The sequence below is a fragment of the Narcine bancroftii genome, chromosome 8 (genome assembly GCF_036971445.1).
Source record: "Narcine bancroftii isolate sNarBan1 chromosome 8, sNarBan1.hap1, whole genome shotgun sequence".
Taxonomy (NCBI): domain Eukaryota; kingdom Metazoa; phylum Chordata; class Chondrichthyes; order Torpediniformes; family Narcinidae; genus Narcine; species Narcine bancroftii.
The window spans coordinates 42,617,892-42,639,613 of NC_091476.1; the positions used below are offsets into that span (position 1 = coordinate 42,617,892).

Genomic DNA, 21,722 nt, shown 5'->3' on the forward strand with positions numbered 1-21,722 from the left:
CAGTGATTTTCAAACTTCCCCCTTAAACTCACATTCTACCTTAAGCAATCCCTATGCCATCGGTACTCTGTGATTAGTAAGGGATTGCTTAAAGTGGTCTGTGAGTGGGAAAGGAAGGTTGAGAATCACTGCTCTAGATCCAATTGTTACTGAAATATTTTGCTTGAGAAAAATTGCCATTGATCCATTTCCTTTGGAGTTATGAAACCATACACATAACAAGTCAATTAGGTATGATTAAAACAGTGGTTTTCAAACATTTTCTTTCCACTCACGTACCACCTTAAGCATTCCCTTACTAATCACAGAGGACATGGCATAGGGATTGTTTAAGATGGAATGTGAGTTTAGGGGGACAGTTTGAAACTACTGCTAAATTGATCACCATGTTCTAGTTCAGTCATTCTTAATGGGGGAAATAAGCACCCCCCCCCACTTCCCTGAGGACCACAGCACATTTTAGGTTAACTATAGAATGAAATCATAATTTTTTTTTTAAATCCAGGCACCTGCATTAGAAGGCTGGAGGAGAAGGAAAGAAAGAGCAGGGGGAGGACACAGACCAACAGACAAAAGGTAATAATTGGACATGAATTGGACACGAGAAACTTGGTAGAGAGGAAGGAAGGAAGCTATATTTATATCGTTCAGAACTTTGGGAATTCAAAAGTTTAAAGGTTCCTTTTGTTGTCAAGTAATATTACATTAAAAATATAATATACATGATATACAGTTACTCTCCAACTTGCGACCTATGCAACTTGTGTCCTTCCACACATACGACCAAAAAATATTTAAAAAATGTAAAGAAAAATTTAAAAATTTACATGGATTATGTTGTATTTGACAAACTATAACAGGGATACAGGGTATGTCAGAGCCAAAGTGTGGGTCTTTACCTTGTTAGTCGGTGTCCCATGGTCCATAGAGTGGGCACAGCCATCTTGATTCCAGTGCACATCCGCGAGTCTTTGGTTGGCGCATGCACAGTGGGATCATGTATTGGTGTTTGGCTGGCACATGTGCAAGAGTTAAGGGTATGGATTCAATATCATTAGGGTGCTTAACTCATGCATGAGCCAACTGAACTCCAATGTGCGAACCTACGGGACATATGCTAACCAAGCTCCAATACATGAGCCCTCTGAGCATGTGCCAACCAAAGACTTATGCATGCACATAGGAATCAAGATGGCTGCATCCAGCCTACAGATCCCGAGACCCCAGGACACCGACTAACAAGGTAAGCATGGACCAGAATGTGAAAAGATTTGCCAAGGTTGATTGACAAATTCAGGAAGATTTAAGTAGTTAGTGTCAAATCTACAATGAAAAACGATTTGATTAAAAAGTTTGCTTCAGGACTTCAGTACACCCTGCATGGGAGCAAGATTCCAACTTGCGTCCATTTTGCATTATGACCGATCCTTCGGTCCCAATTACGGTCGTAAATTGGAGAGTACCCATACTTTAAATTTTGTGTGCTGTAAAGCAAACACAAGAGTCGCCATTAGCATTGCTTGGCGCCCAGAATAATAGGAGAAAGAGAAGCAAAAGAGAGTCTCTTCAGGGACACAGTGTCCATGGATTCGACTTCAGCACTCCCGCAAATCTGCAACAGAACAGACACCAGTTCAAACCATTGGCCACCTGACCTCCAGATCCAAACCGTCAATATGATCAGGAAGCCTTCAGCACCCGACAGCCTTCAGGAGCCCTTCTTGCCCTCGGCACCCTTTCGAGTCCTCGTTCCAATATCTGGTTCCCATGGGCCAGTCTCCAGCAGCCCACAGCCTATGTGAGTCCTTTCTTATTTCAGAAATATATTTATTGCTGGAAAATTAAAATCATGAAGCCAATTTGTTTCCAGAAAAGTCCCGCAAACAATTGTATGACCACAAGTAGGAAATCTGATTCATTGATAGTGGGAGAATGATAAAAATTGACCTGTGAATCACTCAGAACTTGCCTGCAATTAGATCTTTTCCATTCACCTGTGAGAATGAGGAATGGGGGGTGGGGGGTTCTCAATTAGCAACTGCATCCAAAATGTGCTGCAAAATATAATGAAGGATCTCCTTGAGTTAAATCAAGTTTATTGTCATCTGATTATACCATACAACCTGATAAAACAACGTTCTCCGGCCCTTGGTGCAAGACACGCAGACACACAACTAGACATAACACTCAGATAAATGAGACACATGCAAGATCAAGTATTCACACATAAAAATAAATGTTGTTTCATGAATATGAGAGTTTTGGGTGATTAGAGTGAGTAGTTTCTTTGGTTGTTCAGCGTTCCGTTCCTTAGGCTGGTGGTGCTGGCTCTGATATTCCTGTGTCTCCTGACAGGAGCACCTGAAAGATGTGTGTGGGGTGGAATCCACAATGATCATGCATGTCCTCTTCAGGCAGTGATCACGTTGATAGGGGGGATGGAGACTTCAGTGATCTTGTTTGCCTCTGGTCCTGTGGATTGACTTCCAATCCATTTTTCTGCAGCAACTATGCCACACTGTGATGCAGCTGTCCAGGACACTCTCGATAGAGCTCCTGTAGTAGGTTAACATGATGGTGGCCGCTAGGTTAGCCCACTTTAGTCTTCTCAGGAATTGCAGTCGCTGTTGCACCTTCCTGACAAGTAGGGAGATGTTGAGTGTCCACGATAGGTCACTAGTTAAGCGAACTCCAAGGAATTTGGTGCTCTCCACTCTCTCCACTACTGATGTGTAGTGGAGGGTGTGTGTTCCTAGTCCTCCTCATCTCTTGAAACTCAGTTTGTTATTCTTGAACCATGTCACTGTTCTGCCCTGGAGTTTCAACCTTCTCGTTATGCTCAACTCGCTGGAGTGCGATTTAAACTCCAGTCACCAGGTTTAGAAGCAGGGTTGCATATTGAATTTGCTGCATTTTTTTTATATATAATTAAAAGGACAGTCAAAAATGGCATTGGCTTTCAATTTAAATGTTGAGTTTGAACCAATTATCTTAAGTCTTCACTGATAAAGTTCATAGAGATAGACAACAAATCTTAAGATGCTGGGTTCTAGTGCAGCTCACAGATCTGTTGGAGAAACTCAGCAGGTCATGCAGCATCTAGAGCAAGTAAATGATAATCAACATTTCGGGGCCTTCTGCCCTCTTCCACTTTCACTTCTCAGCTATTTTCTCTTCTACCCTCCCACCTCTTGTCTGTTAATCTGTCTTCCCCTTCTTCCCACTTTTTATTTCAGGCCTGCCGACTGCCTTTGACATTCATGGCCGTTTATTTTCTATGGATGTTGCGTAACCTGCTGAGTTTCTCCAGCGGATCTGTGTACTGCACTAGACCCCAGCATCGGCAGATGTTCGTGTTTACCTCCATGATTTTTATCAGCGAAGACTCCAGCACATTTGTGCACTAATTAAAAATCATTGCGGGTTTAGAAGATCTAAGAGTGTGAAAGCACGCGCCAACAGGTTTAAAAAATAGTTTCTTCCCCACAGCCTTCAGGTCCCTGAATGAACCCCACAACAGTGCTCTCATGTTCCCCTTGCTTGGTGCTCATTGATCTTCCTTTACTTTGCAATTCTACTCTCTGTAAATTGCTTCTGGCAACAATCACCCCTTTCTCGATCTCTCTCTGTTTCCATCATGGGAGATAAACTCTTGACAGACATTTTCTACAAGCCCACCTACTCCCACACTTATCACAACTACATCACGCCCTGTCCCCTGTAAGGATTCTGATCATTTCTCTCAATTCCTCCACCTCCTTCTCATCTTCTGCCATAATAAAGTGTTCCATTCCAGAACATCTAAGATTTTGTTCTTCAAAAAATAAAATGTCTTCCACTCTACTTCCATCAACTCAGCCCTTACCCGTTTTTCTCTATTTCCTGCATATCTGCCATAGCCCTCTCCTCCCCCATGCTCAACAAGGATAAGATTCCCCTGGCCCTCACCCTACCACCCTACTCACCTCTGCAATTTTATCATCCTCTGCAATTTTCGCCACCTACACAAGATCCCACCACCAGACACATTTTTCACTCTCCTTCCCTCTTTGCCTTCTGCAGAGATTGCTCCCACTCATCCACTCCTCCCTTGCTCCCTTTGGCACCTACCCTTGTGACTACTGGAGATGCTCACTGGCACCCACACCTCCTCCCTCACTGCAATTTGGCAGCATAAATAGTCCTTCCAAGAGAAGCAAAACTTCACTTGTGAATCTACAGAGGTCATCTACTGCATCCGGTGCTCCTGTTCTGGTCTCCTCTACATCCTAGATGCAGACTGGGAGATCATTTCATTGAGCACCTTCACTTTTTACCTTGCAATAGCGGGGAACTCCCAGGGGCTAACCATTTTAATTCCACACCCTATTTCTACATTGACATGTATGTCCATGGCCTCATATACTGCCAAACCGAGGCTACCTGTAAATTGGAGGAACAACACCTCATATTCTGCTTTGGCCTTCTCAAAACAGACAGCATTAGCATCGACTTCTCTGTTCGGCCCCTCCCCTGTCTCTTTCCCTGTTCCTCTGTCCATTTTTCTTCAGCTCCCCATCCATTTCTCTTCTTTCTCCATTTAGAGACCTACCCTCTCCTCCTATCACCTCAGCTTTGTTCTCCCTCCCTCCTTAACCACCGATGGCCTTTTGGCCTGTGTTCTTACCCCTGCCCATTCCCTCCTCCTCTCCTCCCCCCAGGATTTTTTATTCAGGCACTTGCCTTGCTCTTTGCTCATACAGATCAGGCCCAAAACATTGGCGATATCCTTTTGTTTCCTATGGACGCTGCATGACCTGCTGAGTTTCTCCAGCACTTTTGCGTATTGCACTCGGTAAATTGTGCTCTTTGTGTGTTAGGGATAATCCTCTGTCAGGCAACCCTTCCCTCTGTACTTGGTATATTGTGCCAAGAAAATTTAAACAGATGTTTACAGGTGTTGTTAATCCCTTTGCTATTACACTATCTAAATTTCAGCTCTGGCACATATAAAGTGAATATTCAAAACATTAGAACTACCATTCAAGATCAAGACCAATTTCCCACCTAAATGCACTGATCAGAATTATTCAAAGAATCACAAAAACTGCAGATGCTGGAACCTTGAGTGATCCGTGGAGAGTTTCAGAGGCTTTAGACAGCATCCTTGGAGAAAAATTATCAGTTCATGTTTCAGGTCAGGTCCCCTTAACGAGACTCCAAAAAGGAATTCAATTTGAAACGTTGACTGACCATTGAATGGACCAATGTCAGAGTCTCTTGAATCAATCTAATATCTTCGATATGTCTTTGCTTACATTCTTAAGCTATCCAGATGAATCTTTATAATGATTAAAATTTTTGCACTCTTCAAGTTTATCATCGTCGGATTGTACAAGTACAATCTGACAAAACAGCGTTCTCCAGTCCTTGGTGCTAATACTTGCAAACACAAAACCAGACATAACACACAAATGGCCAAACAGATATAAAAATAAGTACACGTTCTTCTCTTTAATTCATTTCATATCTTGATGCTGGAGGTTTGATTTAAAAGTTTAGCAGTGTAATAATTTTTTGTCCACACTCTTCAGCCTAAAGCGGTGGCAATTTTACCAAAAAGGACGTTGTTGGTTCAAACCTCTCTCTTGAGATCTGAGCAATAACTGTGAAACAAATGCTGTCAATGGTGGTGTCCTCTTTCTTCTTTGGCTTGGCTTCGCGGACGAAGATTTATGGAGGGGTAATGTCCGCGTCAGCTGCAGGCTCGTTTGTGGCTGACAAGTCCGATGCGGGACAGGCAGACACGGTTGCAGCGGTTGTAAGGGAAAATTGGTGGGTTGGGGTTGGGTGTTGGGTTTTTCCTCCTTTGTCTTTTGTCAGTGAGGTGGGCTCTGTGGTCTTCTTCAAAGGAGGTTGCTGCCCGCCGAACTGTGGTCTTCTTCAAAGGAGGTTGCTGCCCGCCGAACTGTGAGGCGCCAAGATGCACGGTTTGAGGCGATATCAGCCCACTGGCAGTGGTCAATGTGGCAGGCACCAAGAGATTTCTTTAGGCAGTCCTTGTACCTCTTCTTTGGTGTCCTAGAATTAGGATTAAAACAAACCTCCGTCTGCTCTCTCAGGTAGATGCAACACACACACACACACACACACACACACACACACACACACACACACACACACACACACACACACACACACACACACACACACACACACACACACACACACACACACACACACACACACACTGTCTGGTTTCACATCAGTACTGAAGATAATTATTCAGTCATTTATCTCCCAGTTTGTGGAGCCCACTGTGTACAAATTGTCTGTTGCATTTTTTTCAGACTGAAATTGTAACGACTTTGTTGTGAACGGCTCTGATTCATCCAGAGATTGTGAAAGCATTGTGTAAACATGTGTACTCTCACATAAGCAGACAGTCTAACTGACAAGAAATAATGTGTCTGCATAAATTCAATTTTAATTATCACCGGGTGAGATTGAACTGCCTTGGCATCTGCTCTACACTGTGTGGCCACATCAAAATGTGTGTGTTGAGGGGGGGTGGGGTGGGGGGGTGTGCTTCAGTGGAAAATCATTGGAGAATTTTCAAAGTGAACTACCTTCATTACAATAAAAACAGAAATGCTAGAGGAAGTCAGCAGATCCTGCATCGTCCATAGGAGGTAAAGATATATAACCAATATATTGTACCTGAGCCCCTTCTCCAATCTTCGTTACAACGTAGGTTTTGTCCTCTGCTGCGCTAGTTTTAAAAAAACATTATGCTAGAAGTTGGGGGGGAGGGGGTCGAGGTGAATTAATCATTCCTGGCAGCTTTCGCTAAATGTGGGACTTCTGGGTACTTTGAACAAGTGTCAAAATTGAAGTTAAAATTTTCGGACCTTGAGAGAATTAAAAGACAATTTAGAAAAGCATGGAATTATTTTTAATTATTAAGAAGCCAACACCTCAATCCAATTAACAAATGCATCTCTAAAATTGGATTACTCTCACGTGATTTGATACTAGGATTAAATTTTTTTGTGGCAAACTTATTCTCAGCTGTGTGAATCGGGGATTTGTTTTAACATAAAATGTATATGAATAAATAAATGAGGTCTCACTCAATTGCACAGAATTATGACAGATGTTGGGTAAAAGACATAAAGTCACAGAGCCAGACAGCATGGAACAGACCCTTCAGCCCAACTCATCTATGCTAACCAAGTAGCATTCTGGATTAGTCCCATTACCTGTATTTGGACCATATCCTTCCTGTCCTTATGTGATATGTAAATGAGTTTGGGAAGTGGATAGAACATAGAACACAGCACAGATCCTATGGCCCCCAACGTCTACCTACTCCACCATCAGGTTGATTTAGCTCCCCACCTCTATCTCTATTTTTCCTTTCCTCTTGTTTTGCCTCTCTTTTTCCTTTGCTTTGAGCTCCTCATTTAAGAAAGCATAGAACATAGAACAGTTCAGCACAGTCCAATGTTGTGCAGACATATACATTCCTCCCAAAAAAATACTAAACCCTTCCAACCTCATACCCTTTATATTTTTTTCATCCATGTGCCTCTTGAAGAGTCTCTTAAATGTCTAATTTTCAGCCTCCACCACTGCCAGGCATCAACTGCTCTCCGTGTGAAAATCTTTCCTCTGACATCTCCCTAAACTTTCTTCCCCTCACCTTAAGCAGTTGCTCTCTGGTGTTAGCCCTGGGAAAAAGGTGCTGGCTGTCCACCCCATCTATTCCTCTCATAATCTTATATACCTCCATTAAATTGCCTCTCATTCTACGTTGCTCTGAAGAGAAAAGTCCTAGTCCAGTCAACCTTTCTTCATGAGACGTGTTCTCTAATCCAGGCCTTATCTCTTCTGCACCTTCTCTAAAGCTTCCACAATCCTCCTATGATGAGGTAACCTGAACTGAACACAATAAGTATGGTCTAACCACAGTTTTATAGAACTGCAGCATTACCTCATGACTCTTGTACTCAATCCCCCGACTAATGAAGGCCATCCTATCAACTTGCAGAAAGACGGTGAGGAGGGGGGGGGGGGCAATTTTAAATGAGATCATTCCCCAGGTGATCAGAAAAGTTTCCATTAGGTAAATGTTAACATTTCGTGAATTGATGAGCAGGGGGCTGACTCTTTGAGGTGATTTGTATTTTTGTTGATGTAAGCACTTGGAGGTGATGAATTAGAAGAATTTCCCCGACAATGTGGCTGGTAACTAAATTCAATAGGATACAACAAGTCACTTGCGGTTGCTTGGCTACTGAAATATTTTCATGTGACTTGCCCTCTGGATGAAGGACAAGATCCAGAAACGATCATCAGGGATCTAATTGAGGGCAGGAGCAGCTGGGTTAAATGGGCTCTGGATCTCCCATATATGCATAACTCTATTAGAATTTGAAGGCAATACAGGGAAGTGCATCTTTCTGCATTCTTTAAAGTGTTATAAAATTTTATTTACAGCACAACAGAAGGTGATTCTGGCCACACTGCCCAATTACATCCAAATTACACCCAAATGGAGGGTGGGGGGTGGGGAGGAAACCAGAGCAACTGGGAAACACCCATGCAGTCTCCGTGCCGCCCTGGAAATAATGTTTTATTACCCACATTCCACTGTATCATTACCTTCCTTCCACAGACAGGTGATACAATGCAAAGAAAATAGAAATAAGAATATAGGCCAGGAAGGTTCTTCTGTGTATTAAAGCCTATCGTTCCCTCAGCTTGTCTCTGTGGTAACTGGTAGTGTCCTACAAAGGCACAGTTAGCACCAGGCTATTTCAGTATAAGTGACCCGATTTCAAATCCGATGCTGTCTAGGAGGAGTTTATACCTTCTCCCGATGTCTGCCTGGGTTTCTTTCAGGTGCTTCAGTTTTCCCACACCTTTCACAAATATGTGGGGGTTGTAGGTTAATTGTGGTATTTGGGCAGTACGGGCTCATGGGCCAATAAGGCCTGATACTGTGCTGTACGTCTAAATAAAAATCAGAGTTCCAATCGTATGATTTTTTTTGCATAATCCTTTATGTTTTAATCAATGGCAGAGAGGCATTTTGGTTGAATGAAGACAAACATGAGCATATCATGTTTTGTAAGTTACCTTTTAAAAAATGCCAAGCTTTAAGTGATTGGTCTTCATTACAAGAAAGGCATCTGAATGGTCTCATTCTGAGCATAAGGATATTTTCAACATTACATGAAGGTGAGAAACTTTAAGGAAGACATACAGATCAAATATTTTACACAGAGAGTGATGTGGGTGCCTGGAATGGGCTAGTGGTGGAAACAGATACCATAGTTGTGTTTAAGATGCTTCTAGACAGACACATGCAGGGTATGGAGGAATATCCAGCAGCATTTGATTTAAATATTACGTTCGGCACAGACACGTGGACTGAGGGCCCTGTTCCTATGCTTCACTATTCTATGTTCCATGTTTTTTAGATGCCCAGCAGTTCTTAAGAACCCAGTGACTAAAATTAAATTCACCTCAATAGTTAAAGCTCTAAAGAAAATATACCATCGCCGTTTATGACATTCTAGCAAGGGTTGATGTGCACATTAACATTGCCTGCCCCCACACTTTATTTTTACCTACACTTCTGGTCTAGTTACGCACTGCATAGAAGAAATGGCAATGGAAGGGATTTGAATTGTTTATCACCACATTACAGAAAGGATGGAGAAGCTATGGAGAGGATGCAGAGGAGATTTACCAGAATGTGGCCTGGATTGGTGAATGTGTCTTATGAGGCAAGGTAACAGAGCTGTGGTTTTTCTCTTTGGAGCAAAGAAGGATGAGAGGTGAATTAATAAATGTCCACTAGATATAAGGAGCATGGACAGGATGGAGAGGCAGCACCGTTTTCATGGGGCTACAGTAGCAACACCACAGGACATCTGTACAAAGAGAAGGGATGAGAGTTTAGGGGAGACATCAGAGGTAAGTTTTCTTACACAGAGATTTGTGGGTGCCTGGACTATAGTGTTAGGTGATGGTGGAGGCTGGGCTGGTACAATAGGAACATTCAAGAGACTCTTAGGTACATAGATGCAAGAAAGTAGAGGGTTATGGATGTGAGGCAGAGAGTAGGTTTCAATCAGTTGGCACAATGTCGTGGGCCAAAGTGCTGTTATGTTCCATTCTATGAACATATCAAAGTACAGTGAAAAATTTTGTTTTCTGTGCTATTCAAGCAAGTCAGCCTATGCATTGTATGATCATTTGTGCAAGAGTTATTGGAAAAGCACAGAGGGCAGTGTTTAAAGAAAAGCGCGCTGTTAAATATTGGAGTGGTTAGTGCTGGGTTGCAGGCTAAACAGATTGATATTGTGCTTGCATATCAGGGGAAGGTCATGCACAATAGGTTTGAACTCACCATATTGAATGTGATAGGATTGTCAGTTTGAGGTGTTTAGAATGAATTGTTATGGCAAATGAAAATTATTTCTTCTGGTGGGGAAGATCCCAATCCACGGTGTCATCACCTTTATCCTAACCTCGTGTCGCACAGAGATGGTCAGACCAATTGAAGTCATTTAGTCTCTCCCTCAAAATAAACATTGGGATGAGTGTCAACAGTAGTGTCCAAAATTGAGTCAGATAGATTGAAGTTATTGTTGGATATGGAGCCATGAGGTTTGATAGACTTGGATATTGGTGGTCAGTTGTGAAACACAAAAGTCCCCAGATGTTGTGTTTGTAGTCAAAATACAGAGATGGTGCAGGAACTCAGTGAAACTTTGATTATATATCTTTACCTCTTATGGATGCGGAGAGACCTGTTGAGTTCCTCCAGCATCTCTGTGTCTTAACTACAAACACAGCATCTGGGGACTTTTGTGTTTCACAGCTGACCACCAATATCCAACGATGTTTTAATATTGGTGCTCAGGAGCTGTTTGAATGGTAGAACAGATCTACAGATTAAGTGACCTCTTCCCTTGGTTGAAGAATGATCTGACATGTATTGACAGCAAAATAATTCCTGGAGCTTGCAGCGTGTGCATTGTCTTAAGGTATAAATTGACACATATGGCAACAGGTAACAGGCCCTCTGCCCCACGTACCCGATTACACCCAATTAAGCTACAACCCCGTATGTTTTTTGGAGAGGGTTAGGGTTACCAGAGCACCCAGAGGAAACCCACACAGACACGTGGGAACATACAATCTCCGTACTGACAGAGCCAGATTCGAACTCGAGTTGCTGGCACACTAACAGTGTTCACTAACTGCTATGCTAACTGATTAACAATTCATGAAAGCAGAAAGAAAAAGTGGGGAAGGTGAGATGTAATTAATCGGTGATGAGCTAATGTTAGCAAGGGTACAGTCAGACAGGTGCCCTAACTTCTATGGATGTATGAAAGTCTCAAATCAGATGTCAGCGTTTGCCTGCAAACTCAATGATTGTTAGTCTGCATGGTTGGGGAACAATGGTGTGGATTATCCAATTCACGTATCTCAGCAGTGAAATCATGCTTTGTTTTGAATCAAACAGGGAGAGATGCTTTCCAGCATCAAGCATGTCATTTCATTATGCACTTGTGGAAAATAAATAAAATTGTGCCAAATAATGCTCCTACTTATGAAATATAAACAGGCCTTTCAGCCCACTGAGTCCATTCCAGCTCACAGAGCAATCTGAATAATCCCTTTTCCCCAATTATTTCCCTATAGCCTACTCTCTCTCTCTCTCTCTCTCACAAACACACACACACACACACACACACACACACACACACACACACACACACACACACACACACACACACACACACACACACGCTCATCAATCAGAATCAGGTTTATTGTCACAAAATTTGTTGTTTTGCAGAAGCAAGCAGAATTGAGCAAAATTTGGTATAAATTATATTCTTCTATCATTCAAAATAAATAAATTAGTGCAAAAGAGGAGAAAAAAAGTGAGGTCGTATCTATGGTTCCTCATCAATTCAGAAATCTGATGGCTGAGGGGGAAAAGTTGTGCTTGTAATATTAGATGTTTGTCTTCAGGCTCCTGTACCTCCTTCCCGGTGGTAGCAGTGAGAAGAGGGCATGGCCTGGGTGGTGAAGGTCCTTGAGGATAGAAGCTGCTTTCTTGAGTCACTGCCTCATGTCGATGTCCTTAATGGAGTGGAGATCGAGGCCTGACTGTTGTCTTTTCCTGCCCTGTGCATTGGCTCCTCCATAGCGGTCAGTGATGCAACCAGTCAGAATGGTCACCGTGGTACATCTGTAGAAATTTGCAAGAGTGTTTGATGTCATGCCAAATCACCTCAAGTTGTTTAAATTAAATTTAAATTTACATTTAGACAAACATAGAAAGCAAATTCGCCCCATGAGCCCATGCCACGCAATTATACACAATTGACCTACAACCCTCAGTACATTTTGAATTGTGGGAGGAAACAGGAGCCCCTGGAAGAATCCCACACAAACTCGGGGAGAATGTGTAGACTCATTAAGGGCCAGCGCGGGATTTGAACCCAAATCCCAATCATTGGCACCATGACAGGGTTGCACTAACTGCCCTGCTAACCGTGCCATCCCAAACAAAACCCATCCTGATTTTCCCACTACCCATCCACAAACAATCTACAGCAGTTTGTTATCCTCCCAGCATGCAACAGGTTCGTTGTCCCAACAAATCCATGTAAATTGATTTGGCATTCTGGGATGGTCCCATTTGCTTGCTCCATCCCCTTGCTCTCCATGTATCTATCCAAATGTCTTTTGAATGTTACAGGAAGGCACTGGAAGAGCTGAGGAGAAACAGGCATGAAGTGATCATGCAAACTCCACAGAGACAGCACCAGGGCTCAGGGTTGGTCCCCAGTTGCTGGAGCCCTGAGGTGACATGACCACTTACTCCTCTGTTGCCTCTCAGATTTCATTGTCAATGCCAGTCCAAACTCACATTGGAGAATTGGCTGCAGAGTCAAACAAAGCATTCAATTTCACCTCAGAAATTAATCTCGTGTTCGGTTTTGATCAACCTGCTACAGGAACAAAGTTTTCAAGCTGGAGAGGGTGCAAAGAAGATTAATGAGGATGTTGCCAGGACTCAGGAGCTTGAGGTATAGGGAGAGGTTGAACAGGCTGTGGCTTTATTCCTTGCAGTGCAGAAGGATGAGGGATGTCATCGAGGTGTACCAAATCATGACTGGAATAGATCAGCTGAATGCAGAGAACCTTATGCCCAGAGTAGGAGAATCAGTAACTAGAAGACATAAGCTTAAAATGAGGAGGGGAGAAATTTACCACAGAGGGTGGTGGGTGTATAGAATGGACTGCCAGAGGAGATGGTTGGGGCAGGTACCATTGCAAAATTTAAGATAAAATTGGATTGATACATGAATAGGAAGGGGACACAGGAAATGGGGAAAATATAGGCAGATTGGACTGGTTTGGGTGGAATATTTTGGTCAGCATGGACATGTCGGGCCAAAGGTCCTGCTTCCATGGTGTCTGACTCTAAATGTCCCTAATACTTCAGAGAAATTATCAAAATTTTCATGAGCATATAACTTGCTCCTTGATCGATGTCATAATTGAGCATCAGGAAGATTGGGTGATGGAATTACAACTGAGCTACAAAGTTCAGTTGTCGGGGTTGTAGAGTGACTGCCCAGCGCATCAATAGCAGCAGCAATGTACCTCTTTGTGGCATGTTTACTGTCGTCAAACTGGGGCTTCCTGGCTGTCTCATGGTGACTGGCTAATTTTCAGTCAAAGTCACAAAGCCGAAGGTTGAGGCCCAGGAAGATGAATCATTGAATCAAAGAAAATAGAAGCAGGAGAAGGCTACTCAGCTCTTTGAGCCTGCTCTGCCATTCAATACTATCATGGCTGATCACTTGACCTCAGTACCCTATTCCTGATTCACTCCATATTCCTTGATCCCTTTAGCCAATACATCCAACACCTTTCTGAATAGATCTAATAAACTGGCCTCAACAACCTTCTTTACTCTAGAGTTATCAAGTTCACTAGAATTTTCTCCTCATCTCAGTCCTAAATGTCTCCTTAGAATCTGACCCCTTTCTCTGAACTTGCCCTACATTGGAATATTCTTCCTGTATCAAATCTGTCCAGTCCTGTCAGCATTTTATATGTCTCAATGAGATGACCTCTCATTCTTCCTAACTCCATTGAGTATAACCCTGGTATATCTGATCTTTTGTCATCCTTCAGTGCTCCCGTTCCAGGAATCAATCTGGTGAACTTTCGCTGCATCCCTGAATCCCAGAAATGTCCTTCCTCAGATCAGGAAGACGATAACTGCAATGAAGACCATGTGTAGCCTCACCAAGACCCCATTTAACTGCAGTGAGATCCCATGCTTCTATATCCAACACTAACATGCCGCTTGCTTTCTCCACCCCCTGCTGTATTTACATCAATGATTGATGCTCCATGACCCCAGATTTCATTGTCCCTCCCATTTTCCTGATTTGTAACCATTCAGATGATAATCTGCCTGCCTATTACTGCCACCAAAATGAAGATCCTCACATTTATCTACATTAAAATGTATCTGCCAGACATTTGCTCACTCTCCTCATCTGTCCAGATCACCCTGCAGCCTCTTGGAATCTCCCTCACAAGTCCCCATTGCCTCCCAGGTCAGAGTCATCTGCAAACAGTGATATTACAAACAACACCCAGATCATTAATATTTATTAAAAATAGCTAGTACACCACAAAGTAACTTCCTGACAGTGTGAAAATTATGACCACTCTCTGGTCAACAAGATCATCTGCAGATGTTGCTTTCTGCCTGCCAGCCAGTTTTCTGTCATCATGCTTACATACCATGTTCTCTAGTATTTCACACCAATCTCTTGAGTGGGACCTAATTCAAAAACTGAGGGCACAGTGGAAATGCTAACATTATTAAAATTTGGTGTGGAGAAGTTAGAGTTGAAGCCCAAGAAGAGGGTATTGGGATCCAGAGATTGGAGGGACTTGAAAACAATGCAAAATATTTCAATACCGAGGTGTTACTGGGGCAGGAACCAATGTAGGTCAGCAAATATTTGGAGGGATGATTTCAATATCGGTTGAAATCAACGAGAGCAACATGAGCTGAGCATTTTTCTTGCATTGCTCAGGTAACATTGTTCCATGTTAAAGGAATCATTAAGCCTGCTTGAAGTGCGTTGGAATCACTACAAAATGCATTGGGACTCTGCCTCCCAATGTCATGAACTATAGCATTTATTTTACAGTAAAGAGAAGATACAAGCAGCTCTCACATGTCAGGCAATGAATACCAGAGAGAAACAGAGTGAGGTTCTCAGGTTGATGACCTATCATCAAAGCTAAGAGGTCATCCAGCTGGCACATTAACTCTTCCTCTCACCATAGAAGCTTCTTGACATGATGAACCGATGATTTCTAGCAATTCTTCTTACTTTTATTTCCTGCAAGTTAATTTGACAATGTTTTTGAAAGGTCAATTTTGCAGAGAAGAATTCCTTGTCACTTGTGTGATGTTTCTTTATTGTAATAAAGAAACTTGGGTTTTTTTTATAACACTATTCTTTATTGGCTATAGTACTCACAAGCTCATGGAGGCATTCATTTGGAATCTGCTCTTAACTGCAACAACTCATCTCCGACTCCCTCTAGTAGTCAGGATTATCACTAGCACTCTATCGTTATATCCCCTTTCCTTGAGGACAACAACATGGCACACTAATACGGTATTAATTTGAATTTAAAGTTCAACACAAACATCAGCAGCGCAACTTTTTAAGTGTGCAGTTCTTTTTCTTTTGAAGATTCAGTCCATCAGGTGCTTTGATAACACGTGTGGATCTTCTTAACTCAGGTCCTTACATCGCCTCTGCTACTGTCCAGCATTGATGATGTTTCCTTTGTTGCTGTGCAGGCTGGATCTTCTGCATTTGTTTGTCCCTGCAGTGTCTTTTGCATTTTCAGCAGGCTCTTTCGATTCCTCCTCAGTATTTGACCATCTGCTGTTCTGAAAGTGTAGGATCTTGGATTTACTTCCTCCAGACCAGTGGCCTTTTGGTCCCAAGTGTTGGAATCTCTGAGTCTCCCCGTGTCATGTTGTGCCAGTGGCCCTAAGCTTCTTACTGACTTGTCATCATTTGTTTCTGTTTGACATCTTCAGTTTCTCTGTTCTTGTTTGGGTCTGCAGAGTAGGGAAGTGTGGTGCATAGTTTATGTCCCATCAGGAGCTCAGCGGGTAACAACCCATGTTCAAATGATGAAGTTCTGTAACTCAACAGATCTTGATATGGATCTGAGCCACTGTCTAGTGATTTCTTGAGGAACTGTTTACTTTTGTGAATTCCTTTCTCTGTTTTAACGTTTGACTGGGGATCTATAGGATTTGAAGTCCCATGTCAAAAATCTTACTCTTCTGCAAAGTTCTGGAATTCTCTATAGCTGTAGCATGGTCCATTGTTACTGTAGACAATGTGAGGAACTTGTTGTATTGCAAAGACCGATTTCATATATTTGATCACACAATGTTGTCCCTCAAAGTGGCCACGCAATGAGATAGGGTGGTGAAGAAGAAATTTGACATGCTTGCCTTCACTGTTTGAGACACTGTGTGTAAGATTAAGGGGGTCACTTTGCAGTGATATAAAACTTTACTCAGGCTACACTTGGAGTTCTGCTCACCTCATTACAGAAAGGATGCGGAGGCTTTGAAAAGGGTACAGAACACATTGAGCAGGATGCTGCCTGGAATAGAAAGTACAAGTTATGGGGAGAGGTTGGATAAACTTGGGTTGTTTTCTCTGGAGTGTCGGAGGATGAGTGGAAACCTGATGGAAGCTCAGAAAATGATTGGAGGAACTGATAGAGTAGTTAGTCACAATCGTTCTCCCAGGGTAAAAATATAAAATTTGAGTGGACTTGTGACTTAGGTGGGGGTGGGGGGGTGAGATTAAGGGAGATATTTGGCACAAATTATTTTGTTCAGAGAGTGGTGAGTTCGTCGAACAGGCTGCCAGAGGTAGTGGTGGAAGCAGATATAATAGTGGTGTTTTAAAAGGCTTCAAGATAGACCGTGTGAAGATGCAGGGAATGGAGGAATGTGGATCATGTTCAGGCAATAGAATGTTAGTGTAACTTGGCATCATGATCGGCATAGGCGCGATGGGCTGAAGGGCCTGTCCTGTGCTGCACTGTTCCACGTTGATTTTTTGGCATTTAAAACATAGAAGCAAGAGCATATATAATTCTGGCTGCTATTTGAGATTCTGAGCTCAAGATAAATGCTTCTAAATAAAATTATAATTCTGCTTTGTTGTCATGCTTTATCGCCCATTTATACACAAAGGAGCAAAACATTATATTTTACGTATGTTGGTTCCAACGAGCTATGGTGTATAGTTCAAAAGCATTCATAATCAGTTTATTTTTAAATGAAATTAGGTCAATAGCAAATCTTCTTTTCAATCAAACCACTTTGAGATGTCAAGTTTTCAGCTGTAGCAATTTATGGTGACTTATTTTAGCATTTATGATGTAAAATTAACAGGGCTAGTCAAGTTTAAACCAAGACTTTGCTATTCCAACCTCCTGTGCAAAAGCATTCAACACCGCACTGTTCGATCAGGATCCCACGTCCCAGTGAAGAGTTTTCTCAATGTTCAGCTTTTCAGCATTTAGATGTCATGTGCTGTTATTTTTGTTGGAGTGAAATCTGAAGAATTTTAGTGCCAAAGATAGACACGTTTAAAACAAAAAATAACTCTAAGCTCAAAATGATTTGCCTTAATTCTGCTTTTGAAATAATTTTGATTTTTATAATCTGTTTTAGAAGTTTATTAGAATCCACAGAATAAGCCTCACATTTCCCAATTTGTTTTACCCTAAACCGTTGCCTCTAATAAGCATGAGTGTGCACTAGACATTGCGGCAATCTCGCTGAGCTGATGTACTAATTGGATGGTGCGTGTTTTAAATGAGCATCTCTGGGGATTAAAGATGAACATTGTCTTGTTAGTATGTACTCAATTGTACGGCAGAGATAGGCACGCTGACCCCAGCTGACACCTCCAGTGTTTTCCACAGTCATATTCCATGGTGACACAATGTCTTTTTTAATGGGTTTGGATCCTCATCTGGTACTTTCCTGCATAAATCACACACACACACACACACACACACACACACACACACACACACACACACACACACACACACACACACACACACACACACACACACACACACACACACACACAGTATATTACTTCACAGGGAGAGAGTGAGCACCTTTAATGCTGCAAATTCACCAAAGGGAGCAGCTTAAAGTGGTCACAATGGTATTTAGTTTGTTAAGCAAAGGGGGTGCTTTAGTGCAAGGTAAACTCGATATTACCAAAATATGTATTCTTCCACTGAATAATATATTATGATATGCTAATGTCCTACCACAGGTTTTATTACAATAAAATATTATTATTGATCCAGTCATTTTAAAAACTGTTGCTTAATCACAACAAACCTATTTCTGTCTTGCCACCATTGGAAGTCTTTGTGGAATTTTTTTTTAACCATAGATTGTAAGATACAACAAAAGGGAAAAGTGCAAGATTGATTTTGATAGCCAAAAATAAACATTATTTGATTGAACGAGTTTACAGATAATGTTAATTAATGAAAGTGGATGCTAATGTAACATTTCTATCTTAGGAAACTGATTGGGAACATTTTATAGAAGACATATATACTTGCCAATGTTCTAAAAGCAACACTTTAAATGATTGTATTGGTCCTGTGAGTCCAAAGAAGATATTTTAGCTTCTATCATATTTTTAAGTCCTCATGCTGCACCTACAAAAAGTATTTTTAATATGATTATATATTTATTCATTAATTCAATGTTGGTTGTCGTTGGCATTTCTAGCAACCCTTGACAAGTCAATGATGAGGCCTTTTTGAGCCATGGGGTTCCATGTGGTGGTAATTCCACAATGTTGTTGGACAAGCCTTTCCAGGATTAAAGCCAATAATGATGAATACTGAGTAAGTTGAAAAGGGAGCTTGTGGGCACTGGCTCCTGTGTACCTTTTGCTTTGTTGGGATGGGCAGTAGAGTTGGAGAACTGAAGCAGAGTTGGTATGCGTGACTGTTTAGGGGCGGGCAAGTCATTTTGACCTGGATGACACTGCGCTTCTTCAGAGTTATTTGAGGCAGGTGGAAAATCTTCCATAGCTCTCCTGACCTGTGTCTCATCGATGGTGGTCTTTGGAGAGGAGGCCATGGTATTTACTGCGTTGGATCCTTTGAGCTTGTGGTTAATGGTGCTTGTGAGTAATTATAGAATGCCAAGAGAACCAGGTGTAACCTCTCTTCATGGAGATGGTCACTTCCTGGTATCGAGGAGATGTAAATGTCACCTACCACGCATATATCTAAACTAGAATGATGTTCAGGCCCTGCTACATGCAGAAATGATCAGCTTTATTGTCTGAGGAGTGAATGAATAAGATTACTCATCCAGTTCCAGTGAAAAGCAGAAACCTTGTACGTACACCATCATTGTCTATTGCCGTGATCAAAATAGAACCAGTCCTTCCATCTTTTTGACAAGGGATCTGAAAATCTCTTAATGTTCTCAAAGTTTGTGCCATTGACAATCAAACCGTAAAAATAAAATGCATAAAGTGCTGGAAGAAGCATATTCTTTATTTTGTATTTATGCTGGTCTTTAAATCTAACCTCCTGAAGGAAGCAGGTCCCATTCCATCCTTGCTGTACTCAATGCATTAGAGAACAATTTGCTGCGACTTGATAAATAAGGCAATGTTACATGTGACCCCCAATCAGGGCACTCTCCTCAAAAGCTCTATTCCAATTTTATGCAAACTCTGTATACTTTGAAAAAAATTATCATCATGAAATGTCCATCAAAAATATTAACATTAATGTACCTGAGATTGATTTTTGATGCTGTGTGTAATATATCAATAAAAAAAAGCTTGCTGCCGTACATGCACTAAATCTTGGTCTCCGCCTCTCTTTCTGACAGTCCAATTTATTTAGTCAGTTTGGCCCAATACTTTGTAGTTTTTTTGAACTTTTTAATCAAGCAGAACCCCTTGAGATTTTGATTTGTGTTGAAAGAAGAAACAAGGCAAAAGAGCATCAAGGAAGTATATAATTTATTCAGGAGCTGTGGGTGAGGTGAGAATTCCTCGATCTTCGGAGAGACTGTGCGAGAATTCAATTTGAGGGAAGATGGACCATTTGTACCCTGCACATCATAGAGCATAGAACATTACAGGCCCTTCGGCGCACAATGGTCTACTGACCTATAGAAACCAATTGAACAAACAAAACCTTCCCTACCTCACATGCATTACCTTCTATTTTACTTGCATCTACATATCAGTCTAAAAGTCTGTTAAGTGCCCATAAGACCATTAAATGTAGGAGCAGAAGTAGTCTATTCAGCCCATTCCCCGTTGTTCCAGCTTCCACCACCACCTCAATGCATTCCAGGCACCCACTACTCTCTGTGTAAAAAAAATCTTACCCATGACATCTCTCCTGAATGTTCCTTCCCTTAACTTGTACAGATGTCCTTTAGTGTTTGTGGTTCCTAGCCTGGGAAAAAGGTGCTGATTGTTTATCTTATCTATGCCTCTTATAATCTTGTAGACCCCTATTAAGTCACCTCTCATCTTTCTTTGTCCACGAGCCTGTGCTGCTCACATATACCCACTAATTAACTCACGAATCCTGTATATCTTTGGAACGTGGAAGGAAACTGAAGCATCCAGAGGAAAGCCACACAGTCACAGGGAGAACATACAAACTCCTTATGGATAGCGGTGGATTTGAATCTGGGCCAGTGGCGCTGTCATAGCATTGCACTAACTGCTGTGCTAATCATGCTGCCCTTTTAACTAAAGATCATGTCTTTAGAGAATGGAGGAAACTGGAGCATCCAGGAGAAACCCACACAATCAAAGGGAGAAATGCAAACTCCAGAAAGAAAGCATTAGAGGCTGGTCTTGAACCAGGATTTGTTAGAGCTGTTCCATAGCAGCACTACTTGCTGCAAAACAGAGCATCGTCTACCTTCATTCTCACACTGACATGCCTGTTCACGGCCTCATGCACTACCAAACCGAGGCTACCTGCAAACTGGAGACACCAGCAAATATTCTGCCTGGGCACTCTTCAACCAGGCGGCATAAATGTGGACTTCTCCAGTGTCCATTAAACCCCTCTCTGAGTCTCTCTTTTACCATATTCCTGTCTCCTTCAACTCCCCACTGCCTTCGCTTTCCATTCAGAAAACTACCTCACCTTGGCTTTTTCTCTTTTACCCTTCCACTTATATCCACCTGTCACCTCTTACCTGTTAGCCTGTACTCCTCCTCCCCCCCTCCACTTCTTCCTCCTCCCCGCTCCTCCTCATTCATGTGCCTGCCTGGGTTTTTGCTCAATCCTTGATGAAGTGCTCAGCCTGAAATTTTGGTCACCCTTTATGCTGTGTGACCTGCTAAGATTCTCCAGCACTTCTACGTACTGCTCTACAATCACAGCATCCTGCAGACTTTCCTATTGAATGACTTGATTATCCACTCTCTTTGGTGAAATAATACCATTCTTTTACAAGCAGTATAAAGCAAAACACTTATGGAACTGAAAGCAATAAATTCATTTGTTTTAAAGGTGATTGTTAATTC

The 21,722-nt window shown here is 42.0% G+C and overlaps 1 long non-coding RNA gene across 1 annotated transcript; it reads left to right on the forward strand.

Annotated features, from left to right (window-relative positions):
* Positions 1 to 503: 503 nt before the first annotated feature.
* On the forward strand, positions 504 to 20,025 carry LOC138741731 (uncharacterized). The gene is made up of 2 exons (XR_011343718.1): positions 504 to 576; positions 18,929 to 20,025. It is a non-coding gene; the product is annotated as an uncharacterized lncRNA (long non-coding RNA).
* Positions 20,026 to 21,722: the final 1,697 nt, after the last annotated feature.